At 39.9% G+C, this 12,796-nt stretch overlaps 1 long non-coding RNA gene across 1 annotated transcript; it reads right to left on the bottom strand.

Annotated features, from left to right (window-relative positions):
• LOC110433012 lies at positions 1,412 to 6,184 on the bottom strand. Its single transcript, XR_002450377.1, has 4 exons — positions 6,105 to 6,184; positions 2,131 to 2,297; positions 1,911 to 1,989; positions 1,412 to 1,453 (listed from the first exon to the last, which is right to left on the bottom strand). It is a non-coding gene; the product is annotated as an uncharacterized LOC110433012 (long non-coding RNA).

The following is a 12,796-nucleotide window of genomic DNA, read 5'->3' as shown; positions in this document are numbered from 1 at the left end:
TTAGCAGGCTGCGCGGATAGGTTAGTAGCATGTTGCGTGGACGGGGCAGTAGCAGGCTGCACAGATAAGGCAAGACCACGCAATGCAGACAAGGTAGCAGCACGCTCAGAGAGGGCAGGAGTATGTTGATCAGATAGGGTAGGAGCATGAGGTGTAGGTAGGGCAGAAGCACGTGCAGATAAGGCAGCAGCACGCTGTGTAGATAGGAAATTACCAAGCTGTGTAGATGGGGCAGCAGGAGGCCTACGAAGAAGCAAATAATCTTCTTGATCAGATTGTTCAGAGTTATCATTAATATATGGAAAAACCTCATCTTCAAATGCTTGACCATCATGTGCTTGTGCCTCATCAACATGTTCTTGAGACCTTGGACTCTACATAAACAAGACAAGAGAAGTCATAACATGTCACATTAATATCCAGTATAACATACATTCAATAATCAAGACTGAAGTAATTCTAAGTCGGGAGAAGACATTTACCACATGGCTCCGTGAGTTAGAACAATTCTACGAGCTTATTTCCAAATTTCTTCTTTCCTGCAGTTGCTCTTCCAATTCTTGTATGCGTCGTTCAAGAGCGGCTTTGTCACTCTCAACCTTGTGATGAGCTAGAACTTCCATTTGTAGCCTTGTTGACTTGTAGCACCTCAAACCAGGGGTACCAATGTCTTGGGGAGTTGGTCCTAGACCCAAAGCCCGAACATGCCCTCTTGGCTCCTTTTCTCCACAGGCAGCAGCAAGAACATCACCTTGTTGAATTGATCTTTCTGTCAACTCTGGGTGGGCTTCAGCAATTGATTTAAGTTTGTTCTAACAAAAAGGAAGTTGGATGTTATGCAAATATCAAATCAGTTATGAAAGATCAATTCAGCTACTGACTACAATTCTATTATGAAAGAACTTACAATTATTGGCACTGCTTGTTGGGTTGGAACTCCAGTTTTCCTTGTATGTGTTCTAATATAGACTTCATCTCTTCGAACCGGTCTCCCTAGCTGTACACTCTGAAATTGTTTCAATTCTGTGTTATAACGGCAGCAAAATAAATGCACTAAAATTCAATGCATCTTCTATACCATTTCATGCCTATAAGCAGCAAAGCTCTTGCTTCTAGAGGTATGATGTATCCCCAACTTGGCACGATTAGCTTTCGATATTTCCCTTCGAGCCTAGGATACAAACAGTTAGATTTTGCAAATATATTGAAGTACACAAGTCCAAATATGCATAGATAAAAATTATCTCACTTCAAATTCAGGAGAGGTCCAATGCTTAATCAGAAACTTCCAGTCATCATCTTTAACTCTATCACCATGTTTTCGCTGCAGTTGCTCATTTGTTAAATTTTCATTAAAAAAATCTGCCTTCAAGGTAGACTTAAATTCCTTCCATTTCCTTGCAACAGTGAGCAGAACCCAGTTTTTGGCCGCCTCATCAATGTCATAGATTTCCTATGTTTCATGAATAAAACACACCAAATCAGTCCTTAACACAATAATCTAAAGAGGATTGGGATGGAACCACCCACACTTCATGCCAAATCAGTATACATGTCAAGAGGACAGGGTAGGGGCATTACCTTTAAAGCTTCCCACACTTGGTTTTTCTTGTTAATATCAACATGCCTCGAGTCTGAACAACCAACAGATAAACTCTTTCTCACTAGACAACCAATAACACTAGAAAATTGTCTATAATAATCTCCAATAGGCTGTGCAAATTCATTGAGCATTATTGGGATCTTAGACATGTTTGGTGTTCTTGCAAACAAGTTATCCATCCTTGTGATGCTTCTTGCTTTCCTCTTCTTTGGTGAAATAGTATGATGATCTGTAGTAAACAATTTTAAATTAGAAACATGTAACATGAAACGATATTTGTGATGCAGCATGTAACACTATACAAGACCTTCATCATTGATTAAATCATCTCCATTTGGTTGATACTCAGGGTCTTCTTCTTCAATCTGCTGACTTGCAATTTCAGCCTGTCTTTGTGACCGGCGCAGATTGGGCAAATCAGCTGCTGCATCATTTGATTGGTGTGTTCTCTATAGAAAAAGGGACATAACACTATAAATAAAAGTTATCAATATGCAACAGAAATATGCAATGATTTTGTCTAACACCTTTGTTCTTTTACTAGATTGACCATTTTGTCCTAAGTTCTGCATAGGAGGCAGATTTAGAGATTGAAGCTTCCTGTTGTTCGCTGCAATTGTTTCATTTCGACATTTCTCATAAGGATTGACAGGGGCATCCTTACTGGTTCTCCTAGTTGTCGGCATGCTTCCTCCTATGAATGGACAAAAAACATAGCAATACTCAGAGGAAAACAATAAACACAATATGTGAGTCTGTAGCAACAATATACATAGAAAACTTACTTTCTAGAACCTTTTCTATCATTCTTTTTAGCAACAATAATACCATCTATGTCTGTTCTAATAGATGGGACAACCCCATTAATAATATCCACAGTCACATTGCCATTTATATTAGGCAGGTACACTAGGCCATTATGATTAGCAATGTGATCATCCTCCAAGTTATCAAAGTCACACACATCTCTTTGGACTGACTGAACAACAACAACCCACTCAGTATCAACTGCTTCAGGGACATAGTATACTTGAGTTGCTTGAGTTGCTAAAATGAAAGGCTCATCGGATATCTTTTCACCTGTATTGAATAAATGCTTAAAATTCACAGATGTGATCCCAAAATGATCTGTTTGTACCCATTTGTTTCGCACACGGTTGTCGACCCAATCACACTTGAAAAGCACCACATTTCCTTTGTGGTGATAGTTCAGTTCAAGAATTTCAGTTATAATAGCAAAATATGTCTTGCTTCCTACTAACAGGCTATCATTATTACCACTTTCAAAGTTTGGGGACTCAGCAACTAGAGCAACCCCACTACTTTGAATAGGTCTACCCTCATCATAAGAAACTATGTGAATGTTGAATCCATTTATGTTATAACTACTATATTTATGTGCAAACATTGCAGGCCCCTTAGCTAAAATTTTTATCTCATCAGGGGCTTCCTCTCCCATTTCCTCCACCTGTGATTTTGAAATTACAATTAATATACATGCAAAATCCAAATTTACTAGTGTTAGGTTTTATTACTACTTACATGCAGCCTAAACCACTCATGAAAGGATTCATGATGCATGCAATTGATGTCTCGTCTATTTCGAAGACCAATTGATGATAGATAGTGAGCATGCTTGCTGCAAGGTGCATCAGTTTATCACTTTAGTATGCAAAGAAAACCAACCATGTGATGAAAAGTGTGACAATGGGTCTAGATAACTTACTCCAAGTAAGGTTGTATACTGTCATAGTTGAACAAAACATATCTATGGGCTTGCAGCCATGTCTTGTGATCAATACTCACTAAACACTTTCTGGCCAATCCTCGACCAATGGTACCAAAGAAAGGAGTTGTGGTACATTCTTCATCTCCAAACTGAGGTGTGGTCTGAGTCCCATCATGTAAGTAGCGTGAAAAAAGTGTAAGGCATTCTGTAAAATTAGACCACTCCATCATTGATCCCTCAGGGTGACTTTTTGTACGAACAGAACCCTTCAGTCTCATCAGATACCTCTCCACAGGCCACATACTACGAAAATGAACTGGTCCAGGTATCTTTGCTTGGGCAGGAAGATGAACCATCAAGTGGACCATGATGTCAAAGAAGATAGGAAGGAATATAGTCTCAAGAAGGCTCAATGTTTCAGCTATTTCAACCTCTAAATTTTCCATATCACTTATTCTAATGACAGGGGAGGAAAGTTTCTTGAAAAAATTACATATATGGATCACTGCAGCACTCACAGTTTCAGGCAATATTTTTCTCACAGCTAGTGGAAGCAAGTGTTGTAAAATAATGTGGCTCTCGTGACTCTTAAGGCCAAATATCTTCCTCTCACTAACATGTATATTTTGACGTATATCAGAGGCGTATCCATCAGGAAACTTGACCCCCTTCAGGACTTGACAGAATAATTTCTTCTCATCGGGACTCATTGAGTATGGAGCTGGTGGTAAATAAAGTTGGCCATCCACTTCAATAGGGTGGAGATCACTTCTAATACCTAGAGCTTGAAGGTCCAAACGAGAATTCAAATTATCCTTGGATTTCCCTTCTGTGCCTAGGAATGTATTAACTAAGCTTTCACTCACGTTTTTTCCTATGTGCATGAAGTCAAAGTTATGTCGCAACATCAAATCTTTCCAATAAGGTAGTTTAAACCATATACATCTCCTTTTCAGTATGACCAATGGCTCTCCTTCCTTACGTCTCTTGCTTGCTGGTTTCTTTCTAGAAGGATCTTTACCAAAAATATGATTAATGTCTTTAGTGCACTCCAAAATCTGCTCCCCAGAAAGTGGAGTAGGTGCTGCCCTAAATTCAGTTTTACCATCAAACTTATTAGCATCAAACCTAAATGGGTGGTTTTCAGGCAAGAACCTGCGATGACCCATATAACAAGTCTTGCTACCATTCCCAAGCCTAAGTGAACATGTGTAGCTATGACAATCAGGACATCCAGCTTCACCAGATGTGACAGACCCGGACACATAGCCTAAACCAGGGAAGTCAGTAATAGTCCATAGTACTGCTGCCCTCAACTGAAAAAACTCCCCTTTCGAAGCATCGTATGTTCTAACTCCCTTGGTAAACAAATCTAATAGATCTTCAACTAGTGGCTGATAATAGACATCCATATCACTTCCAGGAGCTTCTGGACCAGGGATCAACAAAGAGAGGATGAAATTTGATTTCTTCATGCACATTGAAGGTGGAAAGTTGTAGGGAATACAAATACCAGGCCAAACACTATAAGTAACATTCATGGTCCTAAATGGATTGAAACCATCAGTGGCAAATGCTAAACGGATATTTCGGCTATCTTTAGCAAATTCTGGATGTTTCTTATCAAAGTCTTGCCATAGTAGAGAATCTGCAGGATGCCTAAGTAGACCATCCTTTTTTCGGCCTTCATCATGCCATCTCACTAGACTAGCTGTTTTAGATGATAGAAATAAGCGTTGAAGACATTTCTTTATTGGAAAGTAGCGGAGAACCTTTTTAGGAACCTTATATACATGTTTTCCATCATAGGCCTTCCTTATTGATTTCCACCAAGAAGCCTTACATTTTGGACAGGAATCCAACCCCTCTTTATCCTTCCAAAATAGAATGCAGTCATTTTCACAAGCATGAATACTATTGTATCCGATTCCTATCGATTTCACCAATTTCTTAGCTTCATGAAAGTTTCTAGGTAGCATCGAACCCTCAGGTAATGCATCATTTAGTAGATCTAGTAGCAGGTTAAAACTCTTATCACTCCACCCTCCAAGGAGTTTGGTGTGGAGTAACCTAATTAGGAAACGCAGCTGTGTATATTTCTTGCAACCAGGGTATAACTCTTTTTTATTCTCTGATACTAACTTTTTAATGGCAGCTAGCTCTGCACAGGGCTCTAGGTCTTCATTGTTGTGATCAAAATCCCCTCTGTCATCTATACCAGCAGCTAAATCTCTAAGGAAATCAGAGATGTTATCATCTTCGTCAGTCTCCTCCATAAGTTCAACACCATCATTTCCATGATTCAAATAAGAGCTAACTTCTCCATGTAAGGTCCATGTCCTGTACCCTTTTAAAAACCCATCACATATCAAATGCTCACGTACTTCACTTCCCTCTTTCCAAAATGAGTTAACACACTTTGTACAAGGGCATAATATCTTGCTTCCTACAGCTGAATTCTCAAATGCAAAAGCTATGAAATTGTTCACCCCTTGTTGATACATCTCGGTGTGCCTACATGCAGTTTTTAAGTTAATTCCTATGTTAACTGAAGATAGAACTTTTAGTCTTTCTAAAAATAGTGTTGGTACCTAGCATCATTATCGATCCATGATTTATCCATCCTTCTTTGTGAAATATCAAGCAACTTTAGAAATGAACTATAAAATAAATAAATACCATAAGCAGCTTTAATTTAAACACGATTGTCGTGTTCATGATCTCAAACAATATTAACAAAGATGGCATGTAGCTGCAGATAGAGGATCATACCGTTGCCACTTAGGCTTAAAGCTGGAGTAAACGGTCCTGTGGAGATTCTTTCAGCTACAACACCAACTCAACAAGGCACCTGTAGTGTGAGTACACATGACATAAGATGAGTACATGTACAAGTAGATTTGATTACCCATGCAAATATTTCTGAATACCAATGCAAATATTTCTGAATACCAATGCAAATATTTCTGAATACCAATGCAAATATTTTTGAATACCAATGCAAATATTTCTGAATACCAATGCAAATATTTCTGAATACCAATGCAAATATTACTAAATACCAATGCAAATAGTTCTGAATATCAATGCAAATATCTCTGAATACATAGAAGACTAAAATGATAGTTGAAGATACATAGAAAGGGAGTTGCTCTAACTGGATATGCAAACTATAAAGTATCCAGCCTCAAAGCCCAAATATAAATAAATTCTAAACTGAATCAAAGCATCTAGAGAGCAAAACAGGGAATCACTAATCCTTCCATGCAGTGGAGCCCGGCCATCTTCCCGGACCCCGGCCGGTTCGACCCCGGCCATCTTCCCGTTCGGCGGCGGCGCGCGCATCTGCCCCGGGAACGAGTTCGCCAAGGTGGAGACGCTGGTGGCCGTGCACCACATCGTGACACGCTTCATGTGGAAGCTCGCCGCCGGCTGCGACGGCAGCTTCTCCAGGTCGGGGAGGGGATTGGAGCAGCGACTTGGAACAGGGAAGGGATTGGAGGCCGGGGGTACTTACGAACCGAGGGTGTGCTCCAGCTTGAACGAGCTCCTCGCTCCTCCGCCAGTCGCCAGTCGCGCCGCCGCCAGTCGCCTTCGCGCCGCCGTGTACGCGCCGCCACCAGTCGCCTACGCGCCGCCGTCTCCTCTTCTCTATTTCGGGCGCACAGGAGTGGACGGCAGGAGGGGATAAGTTAGGGTTTGGGGCTCTTCTAAACGGGCCGGGCGCCGAAGGGGTATGGCCCTATTCCGACCAATGGTGGGCTCTCTTTGATGAACTGTCCCGATAAATCGTTGAACCATATAGCCCAAAATTTATAACGACCGATGCTCGAATGCCAAACAAATGTTTTCCGACAAATAATCGGTAGACATGGTATACCGACTGAATATTGAATGGTACTAGTTCATTTATAACGACACATATGTGACGCTGTATTAGGGCTGTGGTGTAGTGATAGATTGGAGAGTTATTTACAGAGTCTGTTGGAAAATTTTTTTCTTCAAATAGCTAAATTTATCTTAAGAAAATGATTTAGCTAATATCTTGAAAATGCTCTAATAACACAAGTTTATACATCAAAAACCAAATGCACCCTCTTAATTTTACTCTAGCTTCGCTACTATCCGTATATGTCCCGCCGAAGACAGGGTGGCTCCAATATAGCACAAGGAGCACGTGGCCCTTTTTTTTTTTGAGAACGGGGAAGTCAAACTCCTAACCTATAGATTGCTTCCTGTATCCGTACCATTGCACTATGTATGATACTCAATAAATTCTCATATTAATCCGTGAAAATATAAACTTTCAACGGCCGAGATGAAATGATAAATAAAATGGTAGCTTTAGACTAATAACCGGAAGCTACATACCATGTGACAACACGGAAATTTTTGGGAAGCTAGAACCAAAAAAAAGAAAAGAAAAAAAAGAGGGGAAGCGCAGGCCAATAGAAAACGTGGTCAAGGCTCAATGGCTCTTTTTTTTTGCTCTCAAGGCATCTTTCTTGACACTGTCTTCAGAGCTTAGCAGCCATGTTCCCCGAACGTTGGGGACGTGGTACGGAAACGTGGTACGCTGTACAACATCTTCAAAACCTATGGAACGAGAGGGGTATACAGCTGCAGCTCGTATCAAACCTAAACGGAACACGTACCAAATCGAAATAAAACGATGACATGGAACACGTTCCCGAAAATAAGGAAGATGTTTACGAAACGTGTACCAAATCGAAAGAGAACACGTACCAAATCGAAATGGAACGAGAAATATATGTCATTAAAAAACACTAGGTAGATACCCCACGTGTTGTTGTGGGTATTCCAAATAATTTAAAAAGAAATTAGATTGGTTATATTTATTGTTATATGAGTGAAACTATCTTAAACTAACTTTGATGGATGGATTGACACATCTTTGTGGAGAACCAAATACATGTTAGTGGATGAAGAGAAACTATCATATTCCTCTGTATCCTAATTAGATGATATTTAGAACATGAGTATGATTACCAAGGGATGATTAATTAGGGGTTAGTTTTCCTGTCTTGTCTTTATTAAATACAGTGTGTGGTGCTACCCTACAACAGTCAATTGTAACTTAGCTGGCCAAGACTCTATAGCTAAGACCAAAGGTCGCCGGTTCAATTCGTGGCGGCTGCTGTATTTTTTAAAATTTTGCATGGTACTGGACTTGGGCTGCTGTATTTTTTAAATTTTTGCATGGTGCTAGACTTGCGTTGGACGTTCAGCGCACAATCTCTTCACTGGAGGACGGCGCAATTAATGACAAGAGTATGTGAACGGGCTCACACAGAGGGGCATCAGCGTCCAAAGTGCCATTGAAACAAGCTAACGTCCTCCTTTCACGCAACTACCGTTGAACGCAGAACGGAGGGAGTAATTATATGTGCTAGTGGGGTTTATCTTTATATAGGAGATATAGATTAGGCAAATGTTACATGTATGATTTGATCTAAATCAAACAATAATAGATGGAGTAAGTATTACTAGCAAATATGTCCATTTAAGCAAAAGTGCACTGGTGTACTACATGAACATGATTATATGACTACATGCTTGTTAAAATAGATACTCATAGCCCTCTCACATCAATTCATCATCATCTTCTTTTGAGGTGCGTTTTCTTCCGCGCCTAAGCTTCGTATGTCCCCGAATCGCTATGGCTGCGAGTCACGTTCCACAGGCGTTTGGTACTCAACATTCCTCTTGTTGCTTCTGGATACGATTCGCGTTCCATTGCATTTGGGAATGATGTCCTATGATATTCCTGTCCCGCGTTTCGGGACGAAGTTTGTGGAATAAGAAACGTGCCCATATTCTCATACCCCAGCTGCTTAGCTTGAGAGCGAGCTAAAATTTCTTGGGGATCGGATAATTTAAGCCAAGCTCGAAAGAAAACTACTACTGCAAGGTTGTTTCTCGATGCCTCTCATTTCTATCATCTGCTGCTTGCCTTCCTTTGCACTCCACATGATTGATACGACTCAGGGCAGACCTAAAAGTTATGTGTTTTTTTTTCAGGAGCGAGCTAAAATTTCTTTATGAGTGATAATTTGCTGTGGTTCCAAAGAAAGGACGTGCCCTTGTGTGTATATATATTGGTCAGAATGAAGATCGAGAATCGTTTCAATTTGTTACCTTCACTTTGCTAACATTTGTTGTGTGTATTTATATTCAAGTAGGCGATGTATATATCGATGCATTCAATAGTTGTGCATGCAGAATACTATAATTGCGACTCTTGCTCGCAAGGCATCTTTCTCCTCTATTACTTGATACTACGAGTATGTGCGTGTGTGTTGTAAATAGACACGTCATGAGCAGAGTAAACATGACTTGACCACAGGTCAACGCCATCTACGAGTTAAGCAACACACCCCACCCATTCTATCGCTTCTGCTCACCATTCTCGGATTGCAAACATGCGTTTCCACTTTTATCACGACATAAAATACATGGTTGAAACTTTTTTTTACCATTTATATGTTTTTCAATTCCTGTTTAGGGAATAAACTACATTGTATATCCATAGTTTCTCATTTACGCATGTATAGATGACAATTTAAATGAGTTTATTAGGCAAAATACTATGTGACGCTGTGTCTGTCACGCTATAATCCTCAAGGTCAGGGACAAAGTCCAAGCCTGAAACTTGACCGGGTGAGAGGAGGGGGGGGGGGGGGGGTCCGTGTAGAGAGGTTTCCTCTGGAAGGTACTCCGCAGGCCCATGGGCCCCAAGCGAGTTTCAGTTGTGTTGTGGCCCCTCCTCTCCCTTCCGTAGCGGCGAGAGGGAGAGGGTTGACTCATGCTTGATAAGATTCATCTCACAAATTTCAGGTAAACTGTGTAATTAGTTTTTATTTTTATCTTTATTTAGTGCTTTATGTATGTGACCAAAGATTCGATGTGACGGAGAATCTTGAAAATTTTTGCAAACTAAACAAGGCCTAAGTATACCTTCTTTAATTTCACGTACTATATCACGCCCAGTCGTGTTAACTCTTTTTTCACAAGTATCAGAAGCTTAGTCTGTACTTTAAAAAAAAATATAATATCAGAAACTTGCATATCAAGCTGACAAGTCTACACAGTTTTTGTATAGCATATGACCTACTGGATGGTCTAGCGCTACACGCCAGACAGTTTAATAAAACACATGACACCTGTGACATGCAGGAAATAAGGTGTCCCTCTGACAGCTATACACCCTAGACCCACGTGTCATCCACCCATCTCCTCACACAAAACACATCAGCTCTACCGTAATCCAACGGCTGAGATGAAATGATAAATAAAAAACACATCAGCTCTCTACCGTAATCCACGACCCTGCACAGATATCAACTCGCCTTGCCGAATTCTTTTTTTATGCATTTTTCAAGATTGGGCTCTATCGTGGCAGTAATCCTCCATGACTGCTCCATCGTGTTGTTATCGAGCAACCCACGTCTAAAAAGTGAAAACTCTCTCTGCACACGTACCCATCACTTTGGATCCAACATCTCTTGTGGATCGGATATTTTTGTGGATGAAAGCCCCTCCTGCTGTCTTGTTTCTCGATACCTCTCATTTCCATCATTAGCTCTTTGCGTTCTTTGCATATTATTCCATGCACATCATCATACACAGGGCAGAGCTAAAAGTTCTTTTGTTTTTGTTTTTGCTTTTGCTTTTGCGAGGAGCGAGAGCTAAAAGTTCCCTCAGTTTTCTTGAAGTCGCTCCAAAGAAAGGGTGCCCTAGTATATATATTGGTTGGAAGAATCACTTCAAATTTGTGACCTTTTGTTTGCAGACATTTGTTGTGTATTTATAATTTTATATTCAAGTAGAGGCCAGACACATTTTGTGGACACATTCATAGTTGCACATGAATATAATCATGCTATCAAGTCATCTTCTTCTTTATTATTTCGTACCAAACATGTCCTTGTGTTGTAGTAACTTGTAACGGGAGAAGAAATTTAACCCATACCCCTAGCTTATGATATAAGAGAGCAATGGCCTCTATGAGCCAAGCACGACAGCCCACCCATTCTGCTGCTTCTCCTCATCACCATAGCATCTCCGGTGGCAATGCAAGAGTGTGGTTTCCATTTTACCATGACACATCCCAACAAGGTCAATACCAAGGCGACAGTCCTCGTATGACTCTTCTCCTTCTCACTACCTGCGTGTAAGGTGTTCATTAGCTCCTCCACCTCAACCAAATCATGAGTCATGACTAGGGATGAAAATGGTACGGATATTTTCCGACCGTATTCGAGACCGAATTCGTTTAGAGAGGTTGAGATCTGTCCGTATCCGAGTTCGAATGTTTAATATCTGATACCGTATCCGTATCCGAATATTTGAATCGTATATTTATGATGTCGACATCCAATCGTATCTTATCCAACATTGTTGATATTATCCGTATTCGAATCCGAATCCGACCAAAAATATGAAAACAAATATGATATCAGTGGTATCCGTTCGTATCCGATCCGTTTTCATTCCTAGTCATGACACATATGAATACGTGCTGAATCCCACTATAATGCATTTTTCATTGCACTCCTACTTGTTTGCTAATAAATCTATTGAATTTTTTATTTAATATATTCCTTTGAGTTTCAATTCTAATTATATATATAACCGCTCCAATTAGTTTTAGATGCAGAGTTCAACAATTTTTAAAGTGTATTTAATTTTTTTAGATCTATCTCTAGAAATTGATTTTTAGAGGTCACCGATAACACCAACCACCTTAAGAAATAAATGTATGACGATTTAAACACACTATTTAAACTGTTTTTCTGACTGTTTAAAAGATTCTTTTGTTGGACTGTTAAACAATCCTTTTGTTTAATAATGTCGAGTAAAAGCAGTCCTAACAAATCTGTTGAGTAAAAAGCAGTGGGGTCTCTTCGCCAAACATTATTTCAGCAAAGTAATTTGTCATGTTAATCGGAGTAAAAAAATACAACGAGACCAAGCTTCAATGCCGTGACCAAGCTTCCCTCGTGCTTTCTTATTTCTTGATGCCTCTCATTTCCATAGTAAGCTCTTTGCCTTCTTTCATTCCACGCACATGATACTCAGGGCAGAGCTAGAAGTTATATTTTTTTTGTTTTTTTTCGAGGAGCGAGCAAAAGGTTCTCTATGAGTTCTTTTTTATGCCACTCCTATAAAAGGGATGCCTTAGTTGGTGATAAAAGAATCACTTCAAATTTGTCACCTTTAGTTTGGAAACATTTGGTGTGTATTTATATTCATGTAGGCGAGGCATGTTGAATATAAAGGGCCTTTAGCCCATAATTATATTTGATGATTAATTCAAGGGTCCATAATTAATGCTATAATGAAAATGGTTTAGTACCATATTGATGATTGACCATGTGTTAACTCAACTTAAATAGGTGGTCTTTGTTAGCCCCTATGGAGAAGTTGAGGGAGGGTGAAGG

Source organism: Sorghum bicolor, chromosome 2 (assembly GCF_000003195.3).
Source record: "Sorghum bicolor cultivar BTx623 chromosome 2, Sorghum_bicolor_NCBIv3, whole genome shotgun sequence".
Taxonomy (NCBI): Eukaryota; Viridiplantae; Streptophyta; class Magnoliopsida; order Poales; family Poaceae; genus Sorghum; species Sorghum bicolor.
Note: the sequence above shows the minus strand (reverse complement) of the source record. Positions and strands in the feature narration are given on the sequence as shown.